Here is an 18,987-nt window from a genome sequence, read left to right as displayed (position 1 = left end):
GCCCTTGTTCCCCCTCCCCCTAGTCACAAAAGAGACAGAGTCCCCCTAGTCGTTACCTTACACCCTATCAGCGGTCGCATACAACACATAATCCTCTGAAATGTTTGCCACCTCCAACGGGACACCAACACTAGTCACATCTTCCCATTTCCACCCCTTTTCGCCTTCCGCAGAGACGGTTCCCTCCGCAACTCCCTGGTTAACTCATCCCTTCCAACCCAAACCATCCCCTCCCCAGGTACCTTCCCCTGCAACCGCAGAAGAGGAAACACCTGTCGCTATACCTCCTCCCTCGACTTTGCCCAGGGATCCCGACAGTCCTTTCAGGTTAGGCAGAGGTTCACTTGCACCTCCTCCAATCTCATCTACTGTATCTGTTGTTCAAGATGTGGACTCTTATACATTGGCGAGACCAAACGGCGACTGGGCGATCGTTTCGCTGAACACCTTCGCTCAGCCCACCTTGGTCAACCTGATCTCCCGGTTGCTAAACACTTTAATTCTCCTTCCCATTCCCACACAGCACTTTTTGTTCTAGGTCTCCCCCATTGTCAGAGTGAGGCTCAATGCAAATTAGAAGAACAGCATCTCATATTTCACTTGTGCAATTTACAGCACAGTGGTATGAATATTGATTACTAGAACTTCAGGTAGCCCCAGCATTCCCACTCTCTCTATCCCTCCCCCACCCAATTCACACGCGCTTCTCATTTTCACCCAATAAACAGCTACCAATGGCCCGTTTCCTTTATCATCGTTACTTTTTTGCATATCTTTCATTCATTGTTCTTTATCTCTCCACATCACCATCTATATCTCTCGTTTCCCTTATGCCCAACCAGTCTGAAGAAGGGTCTCGACCTGCAACGTCATCCATTCCTTCTCTCCAGAGATACTGCCTGTCCCACTGAGTTATTCCAGCTTTTTGTGTCTATCTTTGGAAAAACTAAGTAGGTTGGGTTTATTTTCCTTAGAGTGAAGATGATTAAGGGGTGGACCGCAGTGTTCAAAAATATGATGAGCATAGACAGTCGATAAAGGGCATCCTTCCTCCTAGCAGAGGTGATTAAAGTCAGAATGCACAGAAGTATAAGATCTATAGACAGATTAAAGGAGAATTTTTATGCCCAGATGGGATGAAATCTGAAGTACAGTGCCAGAGGAGCTTAGTGGACAGGTACTGTCAAAACACTTAAGAAGCATTTAGATAAGCAGCTAAATTGCATGGCATACAAGGCTACTGGCCAAGTGGTTTAGAAATGGTGTAAATGGGTACTTGCTAGCCGACACAAACATAGTAGGCCGAAGGGCCCATTTCCCATCCCTGACTCCATAGAGAACCTTCTCAACCATCCTGGTTAAAGTCAACCAGCACCCGACGTCTGGTCACCAGCACCCGACTTCCGATCACTTCAAAATTTCATCATGTTCACATTTTACCCGCGGGAGCACTACAAAATCATTATACTCAATGAAAATAGTGGCAAGAGTAAATGGACTCTACCCATTTGATATAATGAGAGAAGAAATTTTGATTAAAGGCTTGTATTCAAGTATGAAAACCACCTCATTAAGCAGCTATTGCAGGAGAAAAGGAGGAAATTAGCATTCAAAATGTATGCGACCATAAAGGATTTGTGGTTATTCATCTGCGAACTATGTGCAGTAAATTAATTCATTTCATCTCTTAAAAACTCTCTCTTTAGCCACCACTTTAACGTTCTCCGAGTTCACCACATCTATATCCAGCCCAAGGCAAATAATTAGCTCGCTCTTAAGGAACCATACACTGTGGTCAACACACACTTCCTCCAACATTGTCGGGGACTTCAAGGCTCGTTTGAAGATGCTCTCAAACCCTGCTGTTTCGGCATCAGAGAGACACACATCACTCGGTACCTTCACACCTCTAAATTCATCTGCATTCTCAGGTAACCTGTCCTCTGTTCAACTCTATGCATCTGGACCTTCGACTTCCACATCAGCAGACCTTAATCAGTACAGATTAATATTGATTCCTCCTCCACACCGACTATCAGCATAGAAGCACCTCAAGGCTGCATACTCAGTCCCCTGCTCTAATCTTCCGATACATATGATTTTACTTATTCAGAGGTTTGGGGAGATTTGGCACATCGTTGAAGACTCTATCAAACCTCTACAGGCATAAGATAGAGAACACACTGACTAGGTGCATCGCAGCCTGGTTCGGCGATTCTAAAGCCCAAGAGCAATTGAAACTGCAGAAAGTGGTGGACATTACCCAGTCCGTCACAGGTATCGAACTCCCCACCATCAAAAGGATCTGCAGGAAGCACTGCCTCAAGAGTATAGCTAATACCAATAAAAACTCACACCACACAGACCACGCTCTCTTCTCTCCATAACCTTTGATTGTATGGGAGCCTGAGAACTGTTATCTCCAGGTTCAAAGACAGCCACTTCACATCAACTATCAGCTTCTTGAACCACTCAATAGTTTAAAAGGAACTATATTCTCACATGTATCTAGGTACGAATGGTATGTTAGCTTTCATTGCAAAAGGATTTGAGTATAGGAGCAGGGAGGTTCTACTGCAGTTGTACAGGGTCTTGGTGAGACCACACCTGGAGTATTGCGTACAGTTTTGGTCTCCAAATCTGAGGAAGGACATTATTGCCATAGAGGGAGTGCAGAGACGGTTCACCAGACTGATTCCTGGGATGGCACGACTGTCTTATGAAGAAAGACTGGATAGACTTGGTTTATACTCTCTAGAATTTAGGAGATTGAGAGGGGATCTTATAGAAACTTACAAAATTCTTAAGGGGTTGGACAGGCTAGATGCAGGAAGATTGTTCCCGATGTTAGGGAAGTCCCGGACAAGGGGTCACAGCTTAAGGATAAGGGGAAAATCCTTTAAAACCGAGATGAGAAGAACGTTTTTCACACAGAGAGTGGTGAATCTCTGGAACTCTCTGCCATAGAGGGTAGTTGAGGCCAGTTCATTGGCTATATTTAAGAGGGAGTTAGATGTGGCCCTTGTGGCTAAGGGGATCAGGGGGTATGGAGAGAAGGCAGGTACGGGATACTGAGTTGGATGATCAGCCATGATCATATTGAATGGCGGTGCAGGCTCGAAGGGCCGAATGGCCTACTCCTGCACCCAATTTCTATATCGGGATTTTATCGCGTTTGCTCACTGCATTTCATCAAAACATCAATAATGCCTTAGTTTTGATGAAATGCAGTGAGCAAACGCGATAATTCCCGATATTTTCGATCTTTCTATCTGCACGGCCAACAACTTCCGCTGTTATTTTCCCTTCAGCGCTCTCTTGTCTTTACCTTCGTTTTTCTTTATCTTCTGGACTCTAAAGTAGGATAACTGTGTCTCACGGTCACCCCGACTGGCACAGTTATTTACAGCTCAAAAACAGGCAGTTTTCGCGGTTTTTAACAGGTTTGAAAGTTTTCGTTTCTAGCATCAATAACATGTACTGGAAGTGACGTTTGTACCCCAGTTAAATTTTGCGGTCACATGGGTGAGGATCTATGCTCCAGTGACCTTTCGTGAAATCACCCTATAGAAGGAATAGTAGATTACACCGAGTACACAAGAGTCGGCACATTTCTAGCACCACATAATTAACCACAACCCTACTTCAACACCAAAATCTCAAGGACTTTACACTCCTGTGGTTTCGCTACATACTTTGGTTTCGGATATTTATTTAGTATAGATTAGAAATACAGCACGGAAACAGGACCATCAGCCCACGCTGACCAGTGACACTTGTACACTAATACTATCCTACACACTGTGCACAATTTGGGCAGGTTTCAAGGATCCAGGAAGTACTAAGTGTGTAAGGGAAAAAATTAGAAATAGGCTACCTAAATCTAACCTAACCTATAAACAATTCAGTTATAAATATCATGGCAGTATTGTAGTACACCTAAACAAAAATCCAAATGGCCTGTTTTATGTAACAAGGAATAATACTGTGTTTGCAGACCTACTGCGCTGTTGCAAGAATTTAATTGTTCTGTTTTTGGTACATATGACAATCAAACACTCTTGACTCCAAAAAAGGCATTGCTGGAAGCTTTGTCAAGATGATGCATTTTCATAACCTTTTTTATTAGTATCCATGAAGGAGAATAATTCAGGAAACCAATTGCAGAGAGCAGGGCTGAGGTAGGTTTGGGTACACAAAGCCATCATGGGTCGTCAAAGAAGAGGATGACGGATGAAAAAGGCAACAAGTCTCTGAATACTCTCTAGAATTTAGGAGATTGAGAGGGGATCTTATAGAAACTTACAAAATTCTTAAGGGGTTGGACAGGCTAGATGCAGGAAGATTGTTCCCGATGTTGGGGAAGTCCAGGACAAGGGGTCACAGCTTAAGGATAAGGGGGAAATCCTTTAAAACCGAGATGAGGAGAACTTTTTTTCACACAGAGAGTGGTGAATCTCTGAAACTCTCTGCCACAGAGGGTAGTTGAGGCCAGTTCATTGGCTCTATTTAAGAGGGAGTTAGATGTGGCCCTTGTGGCCAAGGGGATCAGAGGGTATGGAGAAAGGAGGTACGGGATACTGAGTTGGATGATCAGCCATGATCATATTGAATGGCGGTGCAGGCTCGAAGGGCCGAATGGCCTACTCCTGCACCTATTTTCTATGTTTCTATGTTTCTATGAAACTGGCTGAAAAGTGGAGGAAATTCAACTGACAAGGTGTCTAAAATATAGAAATTACGAACGGCAGATGGTGGTCTATATCAAAGATAAGCACAAAGTGCTGGGGTAACTCAGCATATCAGGCAGCATCTTTAGAGAAAAGGGATGGGCGACTAATGCTGGTTTACATAAAAGACGCAAAGTGCAAAAGTAACTCAGCAGGTTAGGCAGTATCTCCACAGAACACGGACTCTAGAGTCTGAAGAAGGGTCCTGACCTAAAATGTCACCCCATCCTTTCTCGTCAAGAGCTGGTGCCTGACCCGCTGAGTTACACCAGCACGCTGTGTCTATCTTGGGAAGATTTCAAGTCTGATTGTGGTAAAAAAAAGATGCTGCAGAGTTGCAAAGGAAGAAAAATGTTGGTGGGTGGCAGACAATGTGTTGAAAAGGAAAATATAATTTTGGCAATGCATTGGATGCAGGATTATGGCCCAATTCTGTAACAAAGATCTTAAATTTTAGCAAGGTTTGGGACAGCTGGAACAAGTGGCTATTGAGACCTGTGGAGTCGATGGAGATGCCACAACTCTCAGCAGCCATAGAATTGAAGCTTCAAGATAGGAGCAACAGCTGAATCATCTCAACATTTGACAAGAATGACAATGCCATTGATACAGTTTGTCTTCAAGGAGGTGAATGTAAAGTGGAGAGATAAGGTAAAGGTGGTGAGAACGTGAAGGCAATTCAATATCAGTACAGAACTTGTAGCAAACTCAGGGGACAATGTTATATGCCATCAATTTATACACACAAACAGCAACTCACTCTTTATCCTAGTTATTTTTGAGTACTGGCAGGATTTGCACTCTGATTACCCACTAAATTCACCACAGCAAGCTGGTGCCTATAATTGACAACATCAATAGTCTCCATGTAAAAGCAACAAATGAAAGAATTTAAGTTGCGTGCAGTAAATTGAGATTTTAAGTTTACACTTCTTGCTCTTTTAAATATTACATAATTATATGAATCATGCAAGTATAAATAATTAAAATTATAGCAATTTCTCCTCATTAAAGCACATTTACTTTTCCAGAAAAATACAATGACTAGAAAATCTAAATTAAGCACATAAAATCAACCTCTGGCATTTATGGTTGTGTCATCACAAACTTTGATTGGCAAGTTGATTAGGAATTAGGCAGTTATCTCTCATCTAGTTGACAGCTCCACTGTAAATATATACAATCTAAAAATATATATCCACTTGTCATTCATTGAAGTGTTAGCTGGCCGGTTGGCCTCACTGTGTCACTCTATAAGCTTGCAATTTCAGGAAATTATACCACAAATGATTCACTAATTTAGGAGACCATCGAGATTGAGACACAACAAATTACTGTTGCTGGTTTACAAACAAAGACACAAAGTGCTGGAGTAGCTCAGTAGCTCACACGGCATCTCAGGAGAACATTTCAGGTTGGGACTCTTCTTCAGACTGATTGTATATAGGGAGGAGAAAGCTGGAATACAGATAGAGGTAGGACAAGATGTGGCAAGTAATAGGTGGATACAGGTGAGGCGAGTATGATTGGCAAATAGTTGGACAAAGGCCAGAAATGAAAATAATAAAGGTAGTGAGATAAGGAGAGAGTCGAGGTGAAATGTAAAGTCAGACGAAGGAATATCGATGAAAGGACCTGAATGCTTGCTTTCAATGACTGAAGAACAAGGACTCCCAGAACCCGTTGTACTTCCCCTTTTCCCAACTTGACACCATTTAGACAGTAATCTGCCTTCCTGTTTTTGCTACCAAAGTGGATAACCTCACATTTATCCACATTAAATTGTATCTGCCATGCATCTGCCCACACACCCAACCTGTTCAAGTCACCCTGCATTCTCATAGTATCCTCCTCACAATTCACACTGCCACCCAGCTTTGTGTCATCTGCAAATTTGCTAATATTACTTTGAATCCCTTCATCTAAATCATTGATGTCTATTGTAAATAGCTGCAGTCCCAGCACCAAGCCTTACGGTACCCCACTAAACACTGCCTGCCATTCTGAAAGGGACACGTTAATCCCTACTCTTTGTTTCCTGTCTGACAACCAATTTTCTATCCATGTCAGCACTCTACCCCCAACACCATATGCCCTAATTTTGCCCACTAATCTCCTATGTGGGTCCTTATCAAAAGCAATAGGGTCATGGAGTGACAGAGTGTGGAAACAAGCCCTTTCGGCCCAACTTGCCCTTAACATCCAACCTGTCCCAGCTACACTAGTCCCACCTGCCCGCGTTTGGTCCATATCCCTCCAAACCTGTACTATCCAAACGAGGCCACCCAGCTCAGAAAGGTAAGTATAGCAACAGCAACCGGGAAATTCAGCAGGCCCCTCAAGACTGAGGACCACTTGCATTCACTTCAGTTATGTGGGTTCCGAGGTGGCCGCTGATGATAATGTAGAAACAGCAGACTTTTCCAGATGGGGCACATGTTGGTGGGGTGGACATATTGTGAGGAGTTTATTCTACCCAGCCTTGGCTTTATCCCCTCAGCTGAGGTCACCCTTGGATGACAAGCCCCAGGGCCAGAAGACAGCGCCACACACATTCCGAGTTGACAGACATCATCAAGGCCAGTGAATGCATTGTACAACTGCACTGTTAGTCCAATAGACTGGAATAATAATTAGTAGGCATATCCAAATCCCAGAACGAATACAATAGACAATAGGTGCAGGAGTAGGCCATTCAGCCCTTCAAGCCAGCACTGTCACTTAATGTGATCATGGCTGATCATCCCCAATCAGTACCCCGTTCCTGCCCTCTCCCCATATCCCCTGACTCTGCTATCTTCAAGAGCCCTATCCAGCTCTCTTGAAAGTATCCAGAGAACCGGCCTCCTCCGCCCTCTGAGGCAGAGAATTCCACAGACTCACAACTGTCTGTGAGAAAAAGTATTTCCTCATCTTTGTTCTAAATGGCTTACCCCTTATTCTTAGAAACATAAAAAATAGGTGCAGGAGTAGGCCATTCGGCCCTTCGAGCCTGCACCGCCATTCAATATGATCATGGCTGATCATCCAACTCAGTATCCTGTATCTGCCTTCTCTCCATACCCCCTGATCCTCACCATTCTGCGTGAAAAATATTTGTCTCATCTCGGTCCTAAAAGACTTCCCCCTTATCCTTAAACTGTGACTCCTTGTTCTGGACTTCCCCAACATCGGGTACAATCTTCCTGCATCTAGCCTGTCCAACCCCTTAAGAATTTTGTAAGTTTCTATAAGATCCCTCCTCAATCTTCTAAATTCTAGCAAGCCAAGTCTATCCAGTCTTTCTTCATATGAGAGTCCTGCGATCCCAGGATCCGCAGGTCTGGTGAACCTTCTCTGTACTCCCTCTATGGCAAGAATGTCTTTCCTAAGATTAGGAGACCAAAACTGTACGCAATACTTCTGGTGTGGTCTCACCAAGGCCCTGTACAACTGCTGTAGAACCTCCCTGCTCCTATACTCAAATCCTTTTGCTATGAATGCTAATATACCATTCGCTTTCTTCACTGCCTGCTGCACCTGCATGCCTACTTTCAATGACTGGGTACCATGACACCCAGGTCTTGTTGCATCTCCCCTTTTCCTAATCGGCCACCATTCAGATAATAGTCTACTTTCCTGTTCTTGCCACCAAAGTGGATAACCTCACATTTATCCACATTATACTGCATCTGCCATGCATTTGCCCACTCACCCAACCTATCCAAGTCACCTTGCAGCCTCCTAGCATCCTCCTCACCGCTAACACTGCCCCCCAGCTTAGTGTCCTCCGCAAACTTGGAGATGTTGCATTCAATTCCCTCGTCCAAATCATTAATATATATTGTAAATAGCTAGGGTCTCAGCACAGATCCTTGCGGTACCCCACTAGTCACTGCCTGCCATTCTGAAAAGGACCTGTTTATTCTGACTCTTTGCTTCCTGTCTGCCAGCAGTTCTCTATCCACATCAATACTGAACCCCCAATACCGTGTGCTTTAAGTTTGCCTACTAATTTCTTATGTGGGACCTTGTCGAAAACCTTCTGAAAGTCCAGATACAACACATCCACTGGTTCTCCCCTATCCACTCTACTAGTTACATCCTCTAAAAATTCTATAAGATTCGTCAGACATGATTTACATTTCATAAATCCATGCTGACTGTCCAATGATTTCACCACTTTCCAAATATGCTGCTATCCCATCTTTAATAACTGACTCTAGTATTTTCCCCACTACCGATGTTAGACTAACTAGTCTGTAATTCCTCGTTTTCTCTCTCCCTCCCTTTTTAAAAAGTGGGGTTACATTAGCTACCCTCCAATCCTCAGGAACTACTCCAGAATTTAAAGTGTTTTGAAAGATTATCACTAATGCATCCACTATTTCTGGGGCTACTTCTTTAAATACTTTAAATGGGATGCAGCCTATCTGGCCTTGGGGATTTATCTGCCTTTCATCCATTCAATTTACCCAACACCACTTCCCGACTAACCTGCATTTCACTCAGTTCCTCCATCTCATTTGACCCCCGGTCCCCTACTATTTCCGGCAGATTATTTATATCTTCCTTAGTGAAGACAGAACCAAAGTAGTTATTCAATTGGTCTGCTATGTCCTTGTTCCCCATGATCAATTCGCTTGTTTCTGACTGCAAGGGACCTACATTTGTTTTAACTAATCTTTTTATTTTCACATATCTATAAAAACTTTTGCAGTCAGTCTTAAACTGTAACCTCTGGTTCTGGACTCCCCCAACATCGGGAACAAGTTTCCTGCCTCTAGCGTGTCCAAACCCTTAATAATCTTATAAATTTCGATAAGATCCCCCCTAATCCTTCTAAACTCCAGAGTGTACAAGCCCAGCCGCTCCATTCTCTCAGCATATGATAGTCTCATCATCCCATGAATTAACCTTGTAAACCTACGCTGCACTCACTCAATAGCAAGAATGTCCTTCCTCAAATTAGGGGACCTAACTGCGCACAATACTCCAGGTGTGGTCTCACTAGGGCCCTATACCTCTGCTCCTGTACTCAACTCCTCTTGTTACAAAGGCCAACATGCCATTCGCTTTCTTCACTGCCTGCTATACCTGCATGCTTAATCTGTAATCTGCCTTCCTGTTTTTGCTACCAAAGTGAATAACCTCACATTGATCCACAAGGAATTGATAAACAGTCAATGAATTGAAACTCGGTACACAGGACAAAGCAATACCAGGAAATATCAATTTTTAGACAAAGTGTTAGTATATGTGAACATTTTGTGTTTGTGACCATATCCTTAAGCATATATTGGAACAAGAACCTATATAAAAACTTCAAAACAAGGGGCCAGAATTAGTTGCGTGTTAAGTGCAGTATAGAGTACATACAGCAACTAACATGATATTCATGTGTACTTTTTCACCATTGTGTCTTAAGTGCACGTCATACGCAAGAAGAACATTGGTGCCACCCAGGGTTGCATGTTGGGGAAGTCCAGAACAAGGGGGTCACAGTTTAAGGATAAAGGGGAAATCTTTTAGGTCCGAGATGAGGAAAACATTTTTTACACAGAGAGTGGTGAATCTCTGGAATTCTCTGCCACAGAAGGTAGTTGAGGCCAGTTCATTGTCTATATTTAAGAGGGAGTTAGATGTGGCCATTGTGGCTAAAGGGATCAGGGGATATGGAGAGAAGGCAGGTACAGGATACTGAGTTGGATGATCAGCCATGATCATATTGAATGGCGGTGCAGGCTCTAAGGGCCGAATGGCCTACTCCTGCACCTATTTTCTATGTTTCTATGATAAATCTCTACAGGAATATGTTAAGATTTTACAGTCAGGGCATCGTTGTTTCGAGCAGTATGGTTATGCACACCCACACACATCCAACATCAGAGTTTTAAGTACATAATAGATAACAATAATCTAATCTGATTCCGATTTGATCTGAAAAAATCCGAATAAGAAATTAAGATAATCACATAAGTTTTCTATAAATGTTTTTCCTCAAATCATTGTAACTCGAAGAGAAACAAGACAAACTATTTCAAGATTGGGTAAAATATCAAAATTCAGCACTCATGATTTGTCTTTCCACTGAAGAATCAGCACGCAACAAAAAGTACACGTGACAATAAACTAAACAATAAACTAAACTAAATCTAAAATATAATGAGAAGAGCTAAAAATCATTAATTTTCCATGTGATCAGAACATTTGCTGATGGCATACCTCAGAACTCAATTGGCCAGGTGGGCTGAGGAATGGTGGATGGAATTTAATACAGAGAAATGTAAGGCGTTGCATTTAGGGACGTCCAACAAAGGCAGGACCTACACAATGAATGGTAGAACTCTGGGGAGTGTTGTAGAGTAGAGGGATCTCGGAGTGCAGGTGCATGGTTCTTTAAAGGTCGAGTCGCAAGTAGACAAGGTGGTCAAAAAGGCGTTTGGCACATTGGCCTTCATCAGTCAGAATATTGAGTATAGAAGCTGGGAGGTCATGTTGCAGCTGTATAAGACGTTGGTGAGACCGCATTTAGAGAATTGTGTTCAGTTTTATAGGAAATATATTGTCAGCGTGAAAGGGTTCAAAGAACATTTACGAGGATGTTGCCAGGTCAAAAGGGTGTGAGCTATAGGGAGAGGTTGAGTCTCCATTCCTTGAAGCGCAGGAGGATGAGGGGTGATCTTATTGAGGTGTATAAAATCATGAGAGGAATAGATCGGGTAGATGCACAGTCTCATACCCAAAGTAGGGGAATTGAGGGCCAGAGGACATAGGTTCAAGGTGAAGGGGGAAAGATTTAATAGGAATCTGAGGGGTATCTTTTTCACACAGAGGGTGGTGAGTGTATGAAACAAGCTGCCAGAGGAGGTAGTTGAGGCTGGGACTATCCCATTGTTTAAGAAACAGTTAGACGCGCATGGATAGGACAAGTTTGGAGGGGTAAGGACCAAGCGCAGGCAGGTGGGTGGGACTAGTGTAGCTGGTACATGTCGGCCGGTGTGGGCAAGTTGGGACGGAGGGTCTGTTTCAACACTGCATCACTCCATGACTGGCACATTGGATTTTAACCCAAATACAAGTAAAACTTTGAGATTATGTACAATAGAGAATTATAGAGCTTTTCACAAGAAATTAAGCTCATTTTTGAATATGCAGGCACCACTAGCAAAACATTTAGAAATTAGATTACATAACATTTTCATAATATATTCCACAGATACTTACTTCACATCGTCAGATTGAAAATATTTTGAATGTACTCCACATTTTAAGCTTTTATATCACCAAGTTAACTTCAAATGAAAAGTGAAAGCTTGTTGCCTGTCACTTCATTCACCACTAATACAATCACGTTACTGTAAATCTACTCAATTGTGCATTGTAATCTAACAATCGTTCTAACAGCCACTCCAATCACAGGGAGCCTGAAATTACTAACTAAATCATGTGAGGTGGTTTTTGGAATAACTGGTACATGCACGCCATTCTTTTGGCCCTGTTGATGTGTCATCTTGAACAATGTTCCTTTTTTTTAAATTATCAATTCACATGATGTAAGTGTCACGGGCAAGAAAGCTTGCAATCCTCATGAATGAATTGGTTTGCTAAGCACAGGGTCTTTTACCCAGGGTAAGGAAATTAAGCACAAAATGCACAGGGTCTTTTACCCAGGATAAAGAAATCAAGAACTAGAGGGAAGAGGATCAAGGTGACCCACTTGCCTGTGCCGTCCCACCTGTCCAAATATCTTTTAAATGTTGTAATTGTACTTGCCTCTATCACTTCCTCTGGCAATTTGGTTCATATATGCGTGTGTGAAAATGTTGCCACTCAGATCCCTTTTACATTTTTTCCTTCACCTTAAACCCATACCCTCCAGTTTTAGACTCCCCTACTCAGGTAAAAGACAATGGCTATTAATTTTATCTATGCCACTCATAAGTTTATAAACCCTTATAACATCTCCCCTCAGCTGCCTACATCCCAGGGGACAAAGGCACAGTCTCTCCAGTCTCTCCTTATAATTCAACCATTCCAAGCCCAGTAACATCATTGTAAATCTTTTTTGTACTCTTTCCAGTTCAATTATATCCTTCCTATAGCGACCAGTGCTGTACATGATACACCAAATGTGGTCTTACCAACATCTTGTACAACTGTAACATGATGTCCCAACTCCTATGCTCAATTCACCAACCAATGAAGGAAAGTGTGCCAAACACCTTATTCACCACCATGTCAATTTATCGGGAGCACAGTGGCACAGCTGGTAGAGCTGTTGCCTCATAGCGCCAGAGACCCGGGTTCGATCCTGACATTAGGTGCCGTCTGTGCGCAGTTTATACATTCTCCCTGTGACCACATGGGTTTCTTTCAAGTGCTCCAATTTCGTCTCACATCCCAAAGACGTGTGGGTTTATGTGCTAATTGGACTCTGTAAATTGCCCCTAGTGTGTAGAGAGTGGATACAAAAGTGGGATAACACAGAACTAGGGTGAAGGGCTGATAGATTGTTGGCGGGGACTCGGTGAGCCAAAGGTTTGATTCCATGCTGTACCTTCAAACTAAACTGTGTTGCAGTCTCAGTTCTACAATACTCCCCAGAACCATTTACTGTGAAAGTCTGCTCTGGTTCGTCTTACCAAAGTGCAACACCTCACATTTATCTGAATTAAACTCCCTCTGCTATTCCTCAGTCCATTGTCCCAGTTGATCAGGATTCCCATGTAATATTAGATGAACATCTTTGCTCTCTCCAATACGACCAATTTTCATGTCATCTGTAAGCTGACTATACTATCTATATTCGTGTCCAAATCATTAATACAAATAACAAAGAACAGTGTCCAATCACGACCCAGTATACCAATCCCTGTGGTACACCAGATGTCACAGGCTTCCAATCAGAAAAACAACCCTCTAGCACCACCCACTGTCTCCTACAATCAAGCCAATGTTGGCTAGCCGGCACTGGATCCCATACGATCTAACCTACCAGACCAACTTGCCATGTTCTGAACAGCCTTGTTTTCAGGCCTTGCTAAAGTCCATGCATGCAATGGCCACCTCACTGCTCTCAATCAATCTTTTAGCTCACTTCTAAAAGAAACTCAATCAAATTTGTGAGACATGGTTTAGTTTATCGATACAGCATGGAAACAGGCCCTTCGACCCAACAGGTGCACATTAACCAAATATCATCCATTCACCCTAGTTCTATGTTATCCCACTTTCTCCTCTACTCCTTACACTATGGGCAATTTAAAGAAGCAATTTAACGTGCAAATCTGCACGTCTCTTTGATGTGGGAGAAAACCAGGCCAACCGGAGGAAACCCACGTGGTCACCGGAAGAAAGTGTAAACTACAGAGACAAGCCCTGCCTGTGACAGGTCAGAACCTTGGTCTCTGGCATTGAGAGGCAGCAGCTCAAACAGCTGTGCCAATGCGTCACCCTTTCCTATGCACAAAACCGTGCTGAATTTCCCCAGTCAGTCCTTGCTTTCTTTCAGGCTTTTCCTTGCAGCCTTTCATAAATAGAGGCATAACTTTAGCAGTCTTTCCACATGTTACAAATACCTCTGCCAGGGAACACCACAATTTCACCCTTAGATTCCCAAAGAGATACACTTGATCTGTTTAGGACTTCAAATTTTGGACTAGTCCTATGCTTACCATAATTATGCAGAAACTACTAGAATTATGGTCACTAGTCCAAAATGCTCCTCACTAACATGTCAGCCACCTGCTCTGACATAAGTCTAAAGTGGAGGTTAAGTTTTGTCCCTTCTCTACTAGCACTGCCTACATGTTGCTTTTGTAGAAACTTCCAGGACACTTAACAAATTCCACCCCATCCACGCCCTTAGCATCATGGCAGTCCCAGTCAATATTTGGGAAATTACAATCATCTCCTTTTACAACCTTATCATTATTGCACCCAGTTGGAATCTCCCTACATATTTCCTTCATCTCCCACTGACTATTAGGGTGGGGATGCTATCGTACAAACTGATTGCCACCTTTTTATTTGTCAGTTGCACTCATTTAACCTCACTGAATGATTTCCCAAGAATATCATCTCCAAGTATCGTTGTGACATTCTCCCTAAAATGCCATTCCCCCTTCTCCCGTGCCTTCACTTCTTTTCCTGGGGCATTTGTACCCGGGAACACTGACCTGCCAGTCCTTTCTTCCTTTGGCCCCATTTCATTAATAAATTCAATATCCCAGTCAAATATAGTTATGCAGGCCTCAAGTTTGTCTGCCTTGCCAATTAGGCCTTTTGCATTGAAATAAATGTAATTTAATCCATCAGACTCGCCCTGCTCGCTGCCATGCCTCTGTGTCTGCTGAATTTATTCTCTAGTTTATGTAGTTGCCTCACCTCATCTCATCTGCCTGACTAACGTTTTGGGCCCCAACACACTTCCAGACTAGTTTACATAGAAACATAGAAAATAGGTGCATGAGTAGGCCATTCAGCCCTTCGAGCCAGCACCGCCATTTGATATGATCATGGCTGATCATCCAACTCAGTATCCCATTCCTGCCTTCTCTCCATACCCCCTGATCCCTTTAGCCACAAGGGCCACATCTAACTCAGTCTTAAACATAGCCAGTGAACTGGCCTCAACTACCTTCTGTGGCAGAGAATTCCACAGATTCACCACTCTCTGTGTAAAAAACGATTTTCTCATCTCGGTCCTAAAAGACTTCCCTCTTATCCTTAAACTGTGACCTCCAGTTCTGGACTTCCCCAACATCGGGAATAATCTTCCTGCATCTAGCCTGTCCAACCCCTTAAGAATTTTGTAAGTTTCTATAAGATCCCCCGTCAATTCTAGCGTGTACAAGCCGAGTCTATCCAGTCATTCTTCATATGAAAGTCCTGCCATCCCAGGCATTAGTCTGGTGAACCTTCTCTGTACTCCCTCTATGGCAAGAATGTCTTTCCTCAGATTAGGAGACCAAAACTGTACGCAATACTCCAGGTGTGCTTTTGGTGTGCTGGCCTTTATAAATCAGAGAATTGAGTATAGAAGTCGGGATGTAATGTTAAAATTGTACAAGGCATTGGTGAGGCCAATTTTGGAGTATGGTGTACAATTTTGTCCGCCTAATTATAGGAAGGATGTCAACAAAATAGAGAGTGTACAGAGGAGATTTACTAGAATGTTGCCTGGGTTTCAGCAACTAAGCTACAGAGAAAGGTTGAACAAGTTAGGGCTTTATTCTTTGGAGCGCAGAAGGTTAAGGGGGGACTTGATAGAGGTCTTTAAAATGATGAGAGAGATAGACAGAGTTGACGTGGATAAGCTTTTCCCACTGAGAGTAGGGAAGATTCAAACAAGGGGACATGACTTGAGAATTAAGGGACAGAAGTTTAGGGGTAACATGAGGGAGAACTGCTTTACTCAGAGAGTGGTGGCTGTGTGGAATGAGCTCCCAGTGAAGGTGGTGGAGGCAGGTTCGTTTTTATCATTTAAAAATAAATTGGATAGTTATATGGACGGGAAAGGAATGGAGGGTTATGGTCTGAACGCAGGTATATGGGACTAGGGGAGAATACATGTTCGGCACGGACAAGAAGGGTCGAGATGGCCTGTTTCCATGCTGTAATTGTTATATGGTTATATGTTATATGGTTATATGGTGTGGTCTCACCAAGACCCTGTACAACTGCAGTAGAAACTCCCTGCTCTTATACTCAAATCCTTTTGCTATGAATGCTAACATACCATTTGCTTTCTTCACTGCCTGCTGCACCTGCATTCCTACTTTCAATGACTGGTGTACCATGACACCCAGTTCTCATTGCATCTCCCCTTTTCCTAATCGGCCACCATTCAGATAATAGTCTATTTCCTGTTTTTGCCACCAAAGTGATAACCTCACATTTATCAACATTATGCTGCATCTGCCATGCATTTGCCCACTCACCCAGCCTATCCAAGTCACCTTGCAGCCTCCTAGCATCCTCCTCACAGCTAACACTGCCCCCCAGCTTCGTGTCATCCGCAAACTTGGAGATGTTGCTTTCAATTCACTCATCAAGATCATTAATATATATTGTAAATAGCTGGGGTCCGAGCACTGAGCCTAGCAGTACCCTACTAGTCACTGCCTGCCATTCTGAAAAGGACCAATTTACTCCTACTCTTTGCTTCCTGTCTGCCAGCCAGTTCTCTATCCATATCAATACTAAACCCCCATTCACCGTGTGCTTTAAGTTTGTAAACTAATCTGTTATGTGGGACCTTGTCGAAAGCCTTCTGAAAGACCAGATATAACACATCCACTGGTCTCCCTTATCCACTCTACTAGTTACATCCTCGAAAAATTCTATAAGATTCGTCAGACATGATTTACCTTTCATAAATCCATGCTGACTTTGTCCAATGAATTCACCACTTTCCAAATGTGCTGCTATCCCATCTTTAATAACTGACTCCAGAATTTTCCCCACCACCTATGTTAGACTAACTGGTCTGTAATTCCCCGTTTTCTCTCTCCCTCCCTTTTTAAAAAGTGGGGTTACATTAGCTACCCTCCAGTCCTCAGGAACTACTCCAGAATCTGAAAAGTTTTGAAAAATTATCACTAATGCATCCACTATTTCTGCGGCTACTTCCTTAAGTGCTCTGGGATGCAACTTATCTGGCCCAGGGGATTTATCGGCCTTTAATCCATTCAATTTACCTAACACCATTTACCGGCTAACCTGGATTTCACTCAGTTCCTCCATCTCATTTAATCCCCGGTCCCTTGCTATTTCCGGCAGATTATTTATGTCTTCCTTCGTGAAGACAGAACCAAAGTAGTTATTCAATTGGTTTGCCATGTCCTTGTTCCCCATGATCAATTTGCCTGTTTCTGACTGCAAGGGACCTACATTTGTTTTAATTAATCTTTTCCTCTTCACATATCTATAAAAATGTTTGCAGTCAGTTTTTATGTTCCCTGCCAGTTTTCTTTCATAATCTATTTTCCCTTTCCTAATTAAGCCCTTTGTCCTCCTCTGCTGGTCTCTGAATTTCTCCAGACCTCTGGTAGGCTGCTTTTTCAGGCTAATTTGTACGCTTCATCTTTTGTTTTGATACTATCCCTGATTTCCCTTGTTATCCACGGATGCACTACCTTCCCTGATTTAATATTTTGCCAAACTGGAATGAACAATTGTTGTAATTCATCAATGCAGTTTTTAAATGCCTTCCATTGCATATCCACCGTCAACCCTTTTAGAATTAATTGCCAGTCAATCTTGGCCAATTCATGTCTCATACCCTCAAAGTCACCTTTCTTTAAGTTCAGGACCCTTGTTTCTGAATTAACAATGTCACTCTCCATCCTAATGAAGAACTCAACCATATTATGGTCACTCTTGCCCAAGGGGCCACACACAAGACTGCTAACTAACCCTTCCTCATTACTCAATACCCAGTCTAGAATAGCCTGCTCTCTCGTTGGTTACTCTACATGTTGGTTTAGAAAACTATCCCGCATACATTCCAAGAAATCCTCTTCCTCAGCACCCTTGCCAATTTGATTCACCCAATCTATATGTAAATTGATGTCACCCATTACAATTGTTTTACCTTTGTTGCACGCATTTCTAATTTCCTGTTTGATGCCATCCCCAACTCCACTACTATTGTTAGGTGGCCTGTACACAACTCCCACTGGCGTTTTCTTCCCCTTAGTGTTTCGCAGCTCTACCCATATCGATTCCACATCCTCCAAGCTAATGTGCTTCCTTTCTATTGCGTTAATCTCCTCTCTAACCAGCAACGCTGCACCGCCTCCTTTTCCTTTCTGTCTATCCAGTCCTGAATATTGAATATCCCTGGATGTTCAGCTCCCAGCTTTGGTCACCCTGGAGCCATGTCTCCGTGATCCCAACTATATCATATTCATTAATTACTATCTGCACATTCAACTCATCCACCTTATTACGAATGCTCCTTGCATTAAGATTTAAACCCTCCAAAGTAGCTGAAGCCAATTTTTTTCCCCAATCAGGATATTGGTTTCCCTTTAGTTCAGGTGTGACCCGTCCCTCCTGCACAAGTTATATCTGCCCCAGAAGCTGTGGAGACACTGGAAGATTCCCTAATCTCACACATCCTGGTGGAAAACCATATAACCATATAGCAATTATGGTTATATGGGTTTCGGTTTTCCACCAGCATTGGGATTCTACTGTCCTTGAAAACTGCACCATTATCCACCATTACATTTTAAGTTCGAATATCCAAACCCCCATGAATATTTAT

At 42.8% G+C, this 18,987-nt stretch overlaps 1 protein-coding gene across 1 annotated transcript in view; it reads right to left on the bottom strand.

Moving 5' to 3' along the window:
* The window catches only part of arap2 (ArfGAP with RhoGAP domain, ankyrin repeat and PH domain 2), a 349,086-nt gene that overhangs the window by 272,906 nt on the left and 57,193 nt on the right, over positions 1–18,987 (bottom strand).

Source organism: Leucoraja erinacea, chromosome 1, assembly GCF_028641065.1.
Source record: "Leucoraja erinacea ecotype New England chromosome 1, Leri_hhj_1, whole genome shotgun sequence".
NCBI classification, from domain to species: Eukaryota; Metazoa; Chordata; class Chondrichthyes; order Rajiformes; family Rajidae; genus Leucoraja; species Leucoraja erinaceus.
This window is presented reverse-complemented; position numbering and strand designations above follow the sequence as displayed.